General features: G+C 36.9%; 1 protein-coding gene across 1 annotated transcript in view; it reads left to right on the forward strand.

Annotated features, from left to right (window-relative positions):
* The window catches only part of LOC114240115 (very long chain fatty acid elongase 7), a 110,542-nt gene that overhangs the window by 21,460 nt on the left and 74,504 nt on the right, over positions 1–14,578 (forward strand). Inside the window, exon 2 of the mRNA XM_089736643.1 lies at positions 11,319–11,497. The gene's annotated coding sequence lies outside the window, so the exon portion shown is untranslated. The remainder of the gene's footprint in view (positions 1–11,318; positions 11,498–14,578) is intronic.

Consider the following 14,578-nt stretch of genomic DNA (forward strand, 5'->3'; position numbering starts at 1 on the left):
TATCTGTTAACAAATAAAACGGTATATTGTATCGACAGGGAAAACGGATGCTTTAATAATGTAATATAATAATAATATTAATTCAAATTGAACCAAAATTTCGTATCTTTCTTTTGACAAACACAAGATTTCTATACGCTGTCTCTTGCTTAGGTACACTAAAATTAAAAATTAACATTTCAGCTTGAAGTCGTCGTGGCCTAAAGGATAAGACGCCCAGTGCATTCCTATCAAATGATACAGCGGTGTTCGATTCCCGCAATTTATCTAATTTAATACGTACTTACCAAATATTCACGATTGACTTCCACAGTGAAGGAAAAACATTGTGTAATAAAAATCAAACCCGCAAAATTATAATTTGCGTAATTACTAGTGAATATTACAAAAAAAAAACTTCAGAGGTGTCAAGGGACACCCGGATGGAACGAAGTTCCTTTCGATTAATTAGTGAAGGAATTGTAATTTTTTTTTAAGTTATAATAATAAATTACGGCATTATGAAGAAGAAAAAAACAATACTATGAACTAAATTACTATTGTTGAAACGCTATCTCGAGAAACTGTACTCATTACGCGGACCAATCAGATACGAGCAATGTCACGCGATAAGCGCCTACACGTTGATTGGTCAGAATGACGAATCTAAAAAGTGTCGTGACAACTTTTCGTAAGAATTTTTTCCGTCTAGCCCCCTTTCACAACGCGCGATAAGGAACTTCGTTCCAAAAATAACCAAAACCAATTTAGTTTATTGCAATATACCTTTTGCAGCCTACAGTATACCTAATATACCATGGCGGTATATTGGGTATACTGTATCATCGATGAGGTTAATTCAGCAGTTACGACGAACTCAATACCATTTTAAAGATAGCATGCATTACGTTATTGGGATCTAGGTACCTACTAATTCTTTTCTAGTACCCGGTACCCATAGCACAGGGGAAAATTCATGAGGTCGTTGAATATAAATACGTAATCGAAAATATTGACATATTGACTAAATTTATTTCTTTAAAATTTATTTAAAAAATTTATTGAATAAATTCATTTTTTCTTAATTCAAATTTATTACAATTTTTTTTTCTATTTTTTAGTTGGATTTTCTATAAAATCGTATTTTGTTAGTTTTTTTAAATATTATTTATCTTGAATTTTTTAGTTGAATTTCAATTATTTTAATTATTTTTTTTAAATATTTAATTGTCATCGGTCCTAAATAAATATACCATATTTCGAGTTAATCCGACGTTTTGAATGGGGTCAAAATCATGTTCAAAGATTTCGTTACAAACATACATACATACGTCTGAAGCTAATAAAAGCGTATTAAAAATTATCAAAGTCCAAACTAGGTATGGCATGAATGTGAATATTTCTCGTGAGGCGTAGTAGTATCGTTGCAAAATACCGGATCGCTTGCAAAACTATCATCGGTCGATCATGTACCTGCGTCATGTTTAATATTAAAACATTTTTACACGTTTTGTATTAACTTAACAGGCGACGTTCATACAAATGGATGTTAACGAATTTTTAAGCTATTGCATAGCTTTTATCGCGGGCCTTGAGCGCGGCGACCGAATCATGAAATTCCGTAACGAAAAAAACCTTACACCCCTCACTCCGCCTACCATGTAGCTCGCGTTCAACACATTCACACGTTACGCTTGTGTAGTGTTTGTGAATAAGCGCGTGGCGTGACGTCACACTGCATGCGCATCATGAAAAGTCTGCCCATCTCTCTCTCGCGCTGTCTAGTGTGAAGGGGACAGTTAAGGTTTTGATTTTATTAATGTTTAATATCGCGTGGTCTTGTTTTATTATTGTTTTAATATTAAATTATCATTGTCTAATTATAATTGCATAAGTTGATAAAAAATGCTATGCAATAACTTTACCGCGGCAGTTCCAGAGTGCCAAACGTTTTTTTTATTGTCCTTGTAGGCAGACGAGCATACGGCCCACCTGATGATGAGTGGTTACCGTCGCCCATAGACTTCAGCAATACCAGGGGCAGAGCCAAGCCGCTACCTCCCGTTAAGTACTCTCCACAAGCCTGGATTGAAGAAGGACATGTCATAGCGCTCGGAGAACGCCGTGGAGAGGAACTCATTCCAAAGCTGGATGGAACGTGGCAAAAAAGATCTCTGGAAACGCACTGTGGATTAACGCAGTGGCACGATTAATGGCAGATTAAAGAGTAATTTATCACGTCTCTTAAAAACACCGCTCTTTTTAATCAACGAACCACAAAAACAAATCCATTTTTTTCTTCTTATTTTAGGTGTATTAAATTTGAGTACTTTAAAAACTGAGTTATATATATTGATGATTCATGACCATATTTAGTAGTAATCTCACGTGCAAATCTTACGCTGCCTAAATATTATACTAATCTTTTAAATACATCTCTCGTCCTTAGCACCGAGGTTATTCCACCACGTTTTAATTGATAAAGGTTTTTTACTCAACGGCTCGTGGAAGGTTTACGACAAAGGGAAGATCTTAAATCGAGCGGGTGATATTGCTCGGTAGACTGACGCGGAAGGTCCGAATGTTGTTATTCGGAACTTGTATACGTGTTAAGAAAAACCTTTATTATTTAAAACTCTTTAGTTTTTAAAAAGGATTTTTTTTCAGTGTCTTCAATAATAATTATTATCATGGAGTGAAGTCTGTGATTGAGTAAAAAGAGAGTTCAGTTTTTTATAGTTTATTACTGTTTCCTGTTTAATTTTTAATATTATTTTTAAAGGAGATTAAGGTCTTTAAATATTAACGTTTTCTGATTACATCCTAGAAAACACAATTAAGTATTTTATTGTTTATTCATTCTGAAGTACTCCATATCAATAAAAAACAACATTTAAAGCCCTTTCTCTTTTAAAATTATTATTAAAAATTAGCAGTTAACAGTGTTAATAAACTATACAAAACTCAACTCTCTTTTTATTGAATGATAGACTTCACTCCATGACACTGAAGAAAAACTAAAGAGTTTTAATAAAGGTTTTTCTTTACATACATATGTGCGTTTTTTTCTTATTGCTTAGAACGAGCTCACAGCCCACCTGGTGTTAAGTGGTTACTAGAGCCCATATACATCTACAACGTAAATGCGCCACCCACCTTGAGATATAAGTTTTACAACGGCTGCCTCACCCTTCAAACCGAAACGCATTACTGCTTCACGGCAGAAATAGGCAGGGCGGTGTTACCTACCCGTGCGGACTCACTAGAGCTCCTACCACCAGTAATTACGCAAATTATAATTTGCGGATTTTATTTTTACTACACGATGTTATTCTTTAACCGTGGAAGTCAATCGTGATCGCAAGCTTATCTTGAAAATTTTGTTAGCGAGATTCAGGCATCAGTGAAATATCTTGTGTTCTATAAATGGCTACCCACCACAGGCTTCTTCTTTGAACAAGGTTAGAAATATTCCGAAACGGTAGATAGCGGCTCGGGAAGTCTTTAGGCATCGGTGACTACTGACTGTCAGTAGGACTGTATACTGTTCCGCTTGTAAACTAATAAAAAATGAACAATATATATTTCGAGGCTATTCTTAAGATAATCAAATAAGAAAGAAATAGAAGTTACGGAGTTGGGCTGGTTTTTCGGCTTTATTATTATTATTATGAAATTTGTATTTCTATAAAGAAACCATACATTTCGTAAGTAAACATTACTTATAATCTATGTTAGTAACTTAAAAACCTAACATATTATTATCAGATAAAAAAATAAAAATCTTTCTCAAGTTTCTGCTACAAAGGCTATTAATTAGCAGTCCCTCGATATTGATAAAACACTTTGAGATGCAAGGACGATGTCTCAATTTTATTAAATATCGAATGCCCCACCCTCCAAACCGGAATACGTGATTGATTTTGAAATAGAAAGGCTGATAGTGCCGTAGTAGTAGGTGCGGAAGGTCATGGTATATTACGAATGGATGACAGAGAAATATTAGGAAAAAAAAAGAGGCCCAGCGTCCCTTCCTCCGTGCGTCGTGTTCCTCAGTGCTGAGAGCTGTGAACTTTACGGAGCACTTTTGTTACTCGTAGGACTATATTCCTCCATTCCTTCCTATCCACTGTGTTGTGGATAGCGAAATTGATGCTGGAGTCCAAAGTCGTCTTAATCTGATCTGACCAGCGCATGGGACTACGCCCCCCAAGCCTCTTTCTTTCCACTTTGCCGGTGATGAGTAGTCTTTCGAGATCGTCACCCTTTTTCCTTGTAACGTTACCGAAAAACTCGAAAATCCTACGTAGGCAAGTAGTGGAGGGTTTTGTGGAGACGTCTAGTTCTTCCAGGCGGTTGTCCGATGTATCGTCCACATTTCAAACGCGTCGACCCGACTTCGATCAGCCTTCTTTAGAGTCCCTTATCACCTGAATAAAAGCGAACACCAACACACCGATAATAAGCATAAGCTCGAAGAATCCTATTTATATTGTGAAAAATAACCAGTATTTATATACTGCTTATTTTTTAGTGGGTACCACTTAGACCGAAACCTAAATCGGAGGAATATGAACAGATAAGAACGCTACGATGTCTTCTAAATCCTATTCTGTTCTTCTAAGCATACTTGAAAATAAGATTCATATAGGAATCTTGTCGCATTACTTAGGACGATAATTAAGAACAGAACTATCTGGACTCTGGACCAGAACTATCTATTCTCCAATTATTGAAGGTACTATTGGTACTAACCTTCAAGAATTGGAGAATAGGACGCCGTACATATGTCATTCTTATCAAGACTGTATGCGGAATAATGGTAGTATATAAGTTAATGTAGTAATGTTAATGACCTATGAATTCCTTACCAGTTTCGATATTAAAACGGACATAGCTTTCTTCTTCTTGTCCTTATCCCACTATGTAGGGTTGGCTTCTCCAACTCCTCTTAAGTTCTCCATTAAGGCCTATTATACGTCATCTCTGCACTCACAGCCTTCTCTCGCATATTCTATTTCAAACAGTCCATCCAAGATTTTTTAGGGCGCCTCCTTCTCGCATTACGGTTGCTTTCATACTGAGGGTATTTTATTGGGATCCTCCTCCATGAAGATAACTTATACTTTTTATTTTCTCTGTCACTAGCGCTACTTTCAGACTTCCCCTTGTACGCTCTTATTTCATCCACACTGCTAATTGGACTGGCTATATCCACCGCGAATAATCCTTCCAATTAGGAGGACGGAATAGCAATTATACAACAAAATCGAAACTTCGTCAGCTGTTGCCGTTCTTCAGCGTCTGATGTCTGTGAGTACCACTCAAACACTAATCCCAAGATGTTCGTAAATTAAACATCCAAATAAAAACCCAAAATGTATTAATAAATAATTGACGCATTGATGATTCAAACGTACAATGACGTTTAAATAATTCAAAATCCACAAATCCTTGGTCAAGCAAAAAATATGAATTCATACAAAAAACAAAGTACATTTATATAGCCAAATAAAAACGTTGACCTTTCATGGAAACTGCAGAAAAAGTCCAGATAAAACATTTTCTGTACGCCTTTGTACTTTACTTTTTTGAACAACATAATCGCTAAAACTACGTCGTTAGAAACACATAAGCAATGTAACGTAACAAACAGAATAATGATCTTCACAATAACGAAGCCTTCGGAAATACCCAACTGGAAAAATATTTAATTGTTTTCGATTCATGGTTTTTATAAAAAATATCAGATGTAAGTACATGACTAGTCGCTGATAATCGATATTATATCAGTTTGTGTCGTCTCTAGAATTTAAATGCTGTAATTATTAGCATGAACACTAATAAAATAAATTTGCAGACGTTGCTTACACGTGTTCGGTTTCTAGAGATTATTAGAGCCACGTAACCGGCTATGAAATAAACTTATCGCCCGAAGTTAATAATACTAGTTGCCCCGCAGTAGTCGAAATTCGACTATAATTAATTGAAATTATAAGTTTAAACATTATTATGGTTCTATTGTCAAACACTATTATAATTCGATAATATAATCACAGTATTCGCCAAAACTGCACTATAGATAAACAATATTAAAGACCAACAATATTAATCTATTTTCAATTCGACCACAGACTGTAAACAATAACAAAAGTTTCCCAATTTACAGTAAGCAAAGAGCTAATTTTTATGTAAGTGTTGTGTCAAATACATGGTAGTGTGTGTAATGTTTTCTTTAATGATTTAAAGTATCTTCTATGTATTATTTAAAAAAAAATTAGCATTGTGCACTCCTTCTCTATATTCTCTATAAGAGTGAGAAATTCCATACTCCTCCGTCCACGCAATTTTCGTAAAAAGTGATACAAAGTTTTTCCTTCACGTATTAATATATAGATACCACTTCAACGAAAACGTATGCAACTCGAAACACTATAAAAAGTGCTGTGTTATGTTTTTTTTGTTTTTTTTTTATTGCCCTTGTAGGCAGACGAGCATACGGCCCACCTGATGGTGAGTGGTTACCGTCGCCCATGGACTTCAGCAATGCCAGGGGCAGAGCCAAGCCGCTGCCTACCGCATGTATAATCATCTTTTAGAATACTAGAATCTTTATTTAAATTATTAAACTTTATTTTTTCCTACCTAAGCTGATAGCCTTGAGTGGCTATGTCAGCGTATCTCTAACGTGTAGGTGAGCTCTCGGGGCTCAAACCAGGAGGCGTTGCTAACACTAAACCTAGCAAGAGCAGTGCTTCGGAAAATCTACCACTGGATCGGAAACGCGACCCACTGAGAAGATCCGTCGAGAAACTCAGTGGGCTATGTCTATGGGTTAGTTGGTTTGCCGAACCCTTCGTCGCTAGCGACGGGTTCAACTAGAAAAACTAAAATAGTCTAGACTGTATCTTAATACACTTTGGCTGAAGTTTTCACTCCTTTTTCGCAAAAATGTAGTTTTGTGAATCCTTGATAAGACACGCCCACCAAACCATCACTGAGGCAGAATGATGACCACGTTGTACCTTTCCCACCACTTGAGCAACTTCTTTAGAACACTTGATCATTTTGCTTATTGTAGTTTTCTTCAATCGTGAATTTTTTTTCATCGTTAACAAGGATATTTCTGTGGCTTCCACCTGCGTATCGCGACAGAAGGCGTTTTGATCGATCCACTCTCTTTAACTGTAAAGATTGATTTAGGGCATGTCCTGTATATTGACGATAAGCACCGAGCTTCAGGTCTTATTTTATAAAACGCGACAGAGTCCTAGCGGGAATCTTCATTTCTCGCGATAAGATTTTTTTTTATTGATTAGATGGGTGGACAAGCTCACAGCCCACTTGGTTTTAAGTGGTCACTGGAGCCCATAGACATCTACAACGTAAATGCGCCACCCACCTTGAGACATAAGTTCTAAGGTCTCAGGTATAGTTACAACGGCTGCCCCACCCTTCAAACCGAAACGCATTACTGCTTCACGGCAGAAATAAGCAGGATGGTGGTACCTACCCGCGCGGACTCTCAAGAGGTCCTACCATCAGTAGTTTTTGCTTCCTAGTAAGGCTTCGACAAATTCTGGCTTTAGCAGCATTAACAGCCTTTGTGGTTCTAACAGCACGCGGCCGCCCGATCATTTCTGGTCTTCGACGATACCAAGCTTATGAAGTGTCTGGAATATGACCGACGGCTCCATACCCACTTTGTGCAAGGCGATCACTGCAATCCTATTTTCTTTAACACCCCATTCCATATTGTAATTTGATAATGAACGCGAAAAAATATGTGAAATGTCGAAAAACTGAAAAAAGTTTTTAAAATAATATTATACGTGTTCCAAATTCAAAATAATTAAAAAGTTGAAAAAAAGAAAAGTTTTTATCTAACAGTATTTATGGCCAGACTAGTTATATAGGTGTAATTGTACGTTTGTAAGCTAGTAGTCAATCTTATTAATACGTGAAGCAAAAACTCTGTATCCTTTTTTACGAAAATTGCGGGAACGAAGGAGTATGAAATTTTCTACACTTATAGGGAATATAGAGAAGAAGTGCACAATGCTATTTTTTTTTAAACAATGCTTAAAAGATACTTTAAATCAATAAAGAAAACATTACACACACTACAGATCGTATATTTAACGCACACAGGCATGCATACTATTTATTGTCAAACTTTTGTTCTTGACGTCTGTTGTCAAATTGAGAATAGATTAAATATTGTTTGTCTTTATTAATATTTTTCTATAGTGTAGTCTTGGCGTTGAAAATACAATCATAATAGTGTACAAACTTACAATTCCAATTAGTTATAGTCGAATTTCGACTACTGCGGGACCACTAGTATACACAAATACCAAACCCCTGTCTGTTTGATTTGAGAATGCCAAATTGCCAATGTTTGATTTGCCAAATTGAGAATAGATTAAATATTGTTTGTCTTTTTTGTTAATATTTTTTATTGTGTAGTCTTGATGAAATTTGTGATTATAGAAGTATAAAATACAATCATAATAGTGTACAAACTTATAATTCCAATTAATTATAGTCGAATTTCGACTACTGCGGGACCTCTAGTATATATTAAAACACATAAAAAATAATACTGCAATAAAAGATGTTGCCTAGATTACTGTATGTAAGCTGGTTGACGCAAGTAACTGAAATAAATGTAAAGTTTTTTCCGACTTTCTAACTGTACTCCCTAAAAAAACTCCGGCATGCTTATTTCATTACCCGGTGCATTGATCTCGTCTGCGACGCTTTGAACAAAACAAAAACTGCGCAAATTACAGTCGACAATAACTCAAAATTCTCAAAGCTATGCTTTTTTTCCCCTGCAAATAAAATACATAATAAAATGGTAATTATTGTTCCAAGAAAGAGATGTGTACAGATTTTAATTGCATAGGTATTACTAATATAAAATAGAGAGCGGTTTACATGTTAACCGAATAGATTACCAAATAAGGGATTCCCTAATATTTATCGCTTTAATAATATACTATTAAACTGGTGGTTTAATAATGTACCATTTTAATGGTGGTAGGACCTCTTGTGAGTCCGCACGGGTAGGTACCACCACCCAGCCTATTTCTGCCGTGAAGCAGTTTGAAGGGTGGGGTAGTCGTTAGAACTTATATATCAAGGTGGGTGGCGCATTTACGTCGTAGATGCCTATGGGCTGCAGTAACCACTTAACACCAGGTGGGCTGTGACCTCGTCTACCCATCTAAGCAATAAATAAAAAAGTTATTTTTGCATATATGTACCGACATATTTGATCAGTGAAATTTTTTAACAACAGTAGTAATTAGAAAGATTTTTTCGGGTTATATGGATAAACGAGCTTACTGTCGACATTAGGCATGACAAGCCCACGACTTAACCCACAGCGAATTAACCCACAGACACAGCCCACTGAGTTTCTCGCCGGATCTTCTCAATGTGTCGCGTTTCCGATCCGGTGGTAGATTCTGCGAAGCACTGCTCTTTCTAGGGCCAGTGTTAGCAACACTCCGGTTTGAGCCCCGTGAGCTCACCTACACGTCAAGGTGAAGCTGAAATAGCCTCTGAAGGCTATCAGCATAGTTAATTAAAAAAAAGGCACAACAACTTCGCGGAAAGACACCTATGTTGTACTATTCTTTTTCAAGCACATAATGAATTAGAATATAAAACATTAATAAATAATAAATAAATGTTAATGGCTTCCAAAACCGGAATTACATTCGCTAAAAAGGTCATCGATGTGCAATAGATGAGTAATGTCTAGGAACGAACCTGTTTCAATGCTACTTACTAGTGGAAAATACAAGTAACTACAAGTCGACTAGTGAGCTCAACTGACCACAAATACTTTTTGGACAGCGGCTATAATGATGACAATAATTCATTTAGATTTTGTGAAGTGACAATATAAATAACATTCAAATATATACATACCCGCAAAATTATAATTTGCGTAATTACTGGTAGTAGGAGAGTTGTGAGTCCGTACAGGTAGGTACCACCAACCTACCTATTTCCGCCGTGAAGCAGTAATACGTTTCGGTTTGAAGCGTGGGGCAGCCGCTGTAACTATACTGAGACCTTATAACTCATATCTCAAGGTGGGCGGCGACATTTATGTTGTAGATGTCTATGGGCTCCGGTAATCTTAACATCAGGTAGACCATGACCCGTCCACAAAACTAAGCAATAAAAACAATTTAAAAGCATGGATTTTAAAAACTTCAATTGGGTATCGAACCCCAAGCGGTCAGATACACTGACTTCTGCCCCACCGTGTCAGTCAAATAAGAATAAATTTATTTTGCATAATTTAATTAATTATCTCGAATGCACAAAAACAATTACCTTCAGATAAAGTTAAAGTTACAGTTTTTGTTCAAACCGTATCCTAATTATCATTAAAAAGAACGTAGAAATTGTTCTTTGAATTTTGAGTAAAGGAAGAGTACAGCTGTGGGAACATCTCGTTGTCTCTCTCGCACATCCGCTCTTAACGTCGGTCAAGTCATAAAGCATTGTATGCATCTTTTTGTAGGATTCTGAGCCATCACGAGATTTAATGTGTTTCTAAATTAATTAATTAAATTAATTTGTATTAAATAAAAATTTCTTAACGAATTTGAAATAATCCGTTTTCATTTCCCAATGACCTCTACCTTTTCAACAATCCATTAGCAACCTCATAGAAACCAATATAATTATTTTCTTATATATACACATTGAATTTTTTATCTGTTAATAATGTAATATAATAATAATAGTATTAATTCAACCAAAATTTCCTGGTTTTTTTTTGACAAACACAAAGATTTGTATACTCTGTCTCTTGTTTATGTATGTAAACTACAATAAAAAATTAATATTTCACTTTGAAGTCGTCGTGGCCTAAAAGATAAGACGCCCGGTGCATTCGTATCGAACGAACTGTGCCGATGTTCAAATCTCGCGGACAGGTGCCAATTTTTCTAATTAAATACGTACTTAGTTAATGTTCACGATGACTTGTCGTTACAATGATGACGTCACAATAGCATCGTATATTACGAAATCAGATCCGCAAAAATTATAGTTTGCGTAATTGGTGGTGGTAGGCGCACGGGTAGGTACCACCATCCTGCCTATTTCTGTATTGAAGCAGTAATGCGTTTCAGTTTGAAGGGTTGGGCAGCCGTTGTATTGCAAAACTGACACTTAGAACTCATTCCTTAAGATGGGTGGGGCATTTACGTTTTTTTATTTTTGATGGGCTCCGGTAGCCGGCGGGTCGTTTGCTAGTCCAACCATATAAACAATAGAAAAAAAGATTTTAACTCTTATTGTTACAGGAATACAGTGGAAAACGCGATGTTGTTCAGTATACTGGTCTACTTAGTCTACTACAGCTGCTATACAATACTGCTCGCGATCGCTGGCCTCTGGTGCTTCGAAGAATGCGCGCTAACCGAAGATGAGGAGTACGAGTTCCACAACCAACATAGGGCGATGCCATATTGAATTCTAACTTGTGAGTAATTGATTATATTTTGACGCAAAGACAGTGGCCCGAACTCAATCAGTATTAATGGCTGTTACCAGAAGAAGTATTCACTTAGCGGGAACCGGTCATGTTATAAAGTCTGGGACAGCCGATAGAATTGAGGTGACGACCCCAAATCTTAATGCGGCTATCAAATTACTTTTTACTGGTGGTAGGACCTCTTGTGAGCCCGCGCGGGTAAGGAATGCCGTGAAGCAATAATGCGTTTCGGTTTGAAGGGTGGGGCAGCCGTTGTAACTATACTTGAGACTTTAGAACTTATATTTCAAGGTGGGTGGCGTATTTACGTTATAGATGTCTATGGGCTCCAGTAACCACTTAACACCAGGTGGGCTGTGAGCTCGTCCCTCCGCCAAAGCAAACCTACCCGCGCGGACTCACAAGAGGTCCTACCACCAGTAATTACGCAAATTATAATTTTGCGGGTTTGATTTTTATTACACGATGTTATTCCTTCACCGTGGAAGTCAATCGTGAACATTTGTTGAGTACGTATTTCATTAGAAAAATTGGTACCCGCCTGAGATTCGAACACCGGTGCATCGCTTCAACATACATGCACCGGACGTCTTACCCTTTAGGCCACGACGACTTCATAGACAAACCACCTCAAGTCAACTTTGAAAAGCAAACGCCTAGTTTGAAAAATACTCTAAAACTTCAATTTATATATAATACAAATAATTTTAATTAAATTGGACATACAAATTTTAACTCATATACATAAAAGCGTGATCTAATTTTCTTTCTTTACTTTACTTTAAGATATTTTACGAGTTTCTGGCCTCAATGACACGACTAAGTCCGTTAAAAAATGTCTTACTTGACCACCCCGGTCGGGTTCAGGGCAAGCTAATCTTTAATATCTTAAATTTTAATTACGTCACAACGATATAACCCATAGACATCACAACGTGAATGCTGCCCACCTTTAAGAAGGTTAAAGACCCAATCCATGTCTCATTCTTCTAACCGGAACACGACTTTTTTTGAACACACAGGCAGGGTACAACCGTTATGCTTTTTAACATCACTAAAATAAACATTGCATTAAACACCGTCTACTAATACATGAAAATTACCATCGTCATCATCATCGACCACTTCTGGACATAGGCCTCCTAATTAACGCCACTGAGCCGGACTATCGGCTATTATGTTCAAATAACAATTGAAATTTGCTAACACATACAATGGGCTTGTTTTGAAATCTCACAGTTTATCAACTTGTTTTTTTTTATTGCTTAGATGGGTGGACGAGCTCACAATCCACCTGGTGTTAAGTGGTTACTGGAGCCCATAGACATCCACAACGTAAAAGCGCCACTCACCTTGAGATACAAGTTCTAAGGTCTCAAGTATAGTTACAACGGCTGCCCCACCCTTCAAACCGAAACGCATTACTGCTTCACGGCAGAAACAAGCAGGGCGGTCGTACCTACCCGCGCGGACTCACAAGAGGTCCTAACACCAGTGAAAAATTATTAACTTGAGAATTAATATTCGCAAAATATTCACCTTAAAATTTTGCAGGGGATTGACCTCTTGTAATTTGGGTAAGGGCAGAAAAAGCCAGACTTCCAATAAAGATTCAATAATCAATCACATCGGTGCAAAGCTTCAATTTAATATTTAATACTGAATTTTTTTTGGGCTATGACGTTCGTATAACAATATCATTCTGAATACTTAATCAAACAAAAAAATAAGATTACCAATTCCGACTTATGATTGCCACGGTAGTATAGCAACCGAAGTCTTTGACATTGTCAATAGCTTACGTATGTAAGGTTGTCGTAACGCGTATTTAACCATCCACCTTGAGAATAGAGATCATTATCACAAATTGTTTATAACAACGGCTGTTCCACCCATTAAAATGAAAATCTTGATTACGGCATAGCTGTACCTACTTGGGGGAATTCAAAATACGTCATTCTAGCAGTGGAAATGTTAAACTGTTAAATATTGCAGCTTTCCTTTTATGTAACAGTGTTAATACTTGATCGGAGATATAAGAAACATTAGTACTTGCCTACGAGAATCGAACACGGGCTTATGATAGTTGCATCACTAGAAGTACATGAAACGGTGTAAAAATCTGAACCTGAGATACCCTATTTAAGACTTCACGTGAAGTCTTCCGGATCGATCAACTTTTTTTTTCCTATCTAAGCTGATGGTCTAGAGAGACCATATCAGCATAACCTTAACTAGTAGGTGAGCTCACGGGGCTCAAAACTGACGATGTTGCTAACACGAACCCTAACAAGGGCCGTGCTTCGCAGAATCTATCACCGAATCGGAAACGCGACCCACTGAAAAGATCCGGCGAGAAACTCAGTGGGCTGTGTCTGTGGGTTAATTCGCTCGTCGAGCCTTTCGTCGCAAGCGATGGGTCCTTAACCACAAAAGCGGGTTAAAGCGACAAGCACCCGACGGCAAGGCAGGCTGCGGACTGCCAACCGCCCTATCGATAACATGAATAAAATCTCTAACATGGACATAATATTTCATACACCAATATACCTAATATTGGTGTATGAAATATTATGTTATTTATTGTATTACAATATACTTATCGTAATGTAGGTTACCTGTGCACCTATGTAGTTATACTACAGATGCAAAAAACTGCCTTCCATCTCCCAGTTAAAATCTCAAACTCGCCCACCCACCCTTGTGAAACAAAAAGCTTTCAAGCCAATGGGATGAATGGCTTAAAAGCCCATACCAAAAAAGAAACACAATATCGCTGGGCCAAGCGCATTTATTCTCTTTTATAAAAACGTATAATGTAACAACAATTATAAAGCAACATTACAACTACAAGTTTAACATTAAGTTAAATTAACCGTGAAACGTAAGTTACGTAACAGAATTACTTAACTTCACGAGCCGCTACTGTATTGTTTTATTATTGTTTAATATTCTCATTTTGGTCGTGTTCTTCATTTCTCAAGGTCGTGCCCGGTATCGATTTTTTGTCTTCATCATCACCATCATCAGCCTATACTATACTATACTATACTATACTATACTATACTA

Source organism: Bombyx mandarina, chromosome 22 (genome assembly GCF_030267445.1).
Source record: "Bombyx mandarina strain Sakado chromosome 22, ASM3026744v2".
NCBI lineage: Eukaryota > Metazoa > Arthropoda > Insecta > Lepidoptera > Bombycidae > Bombyx > Bombyx mandarina.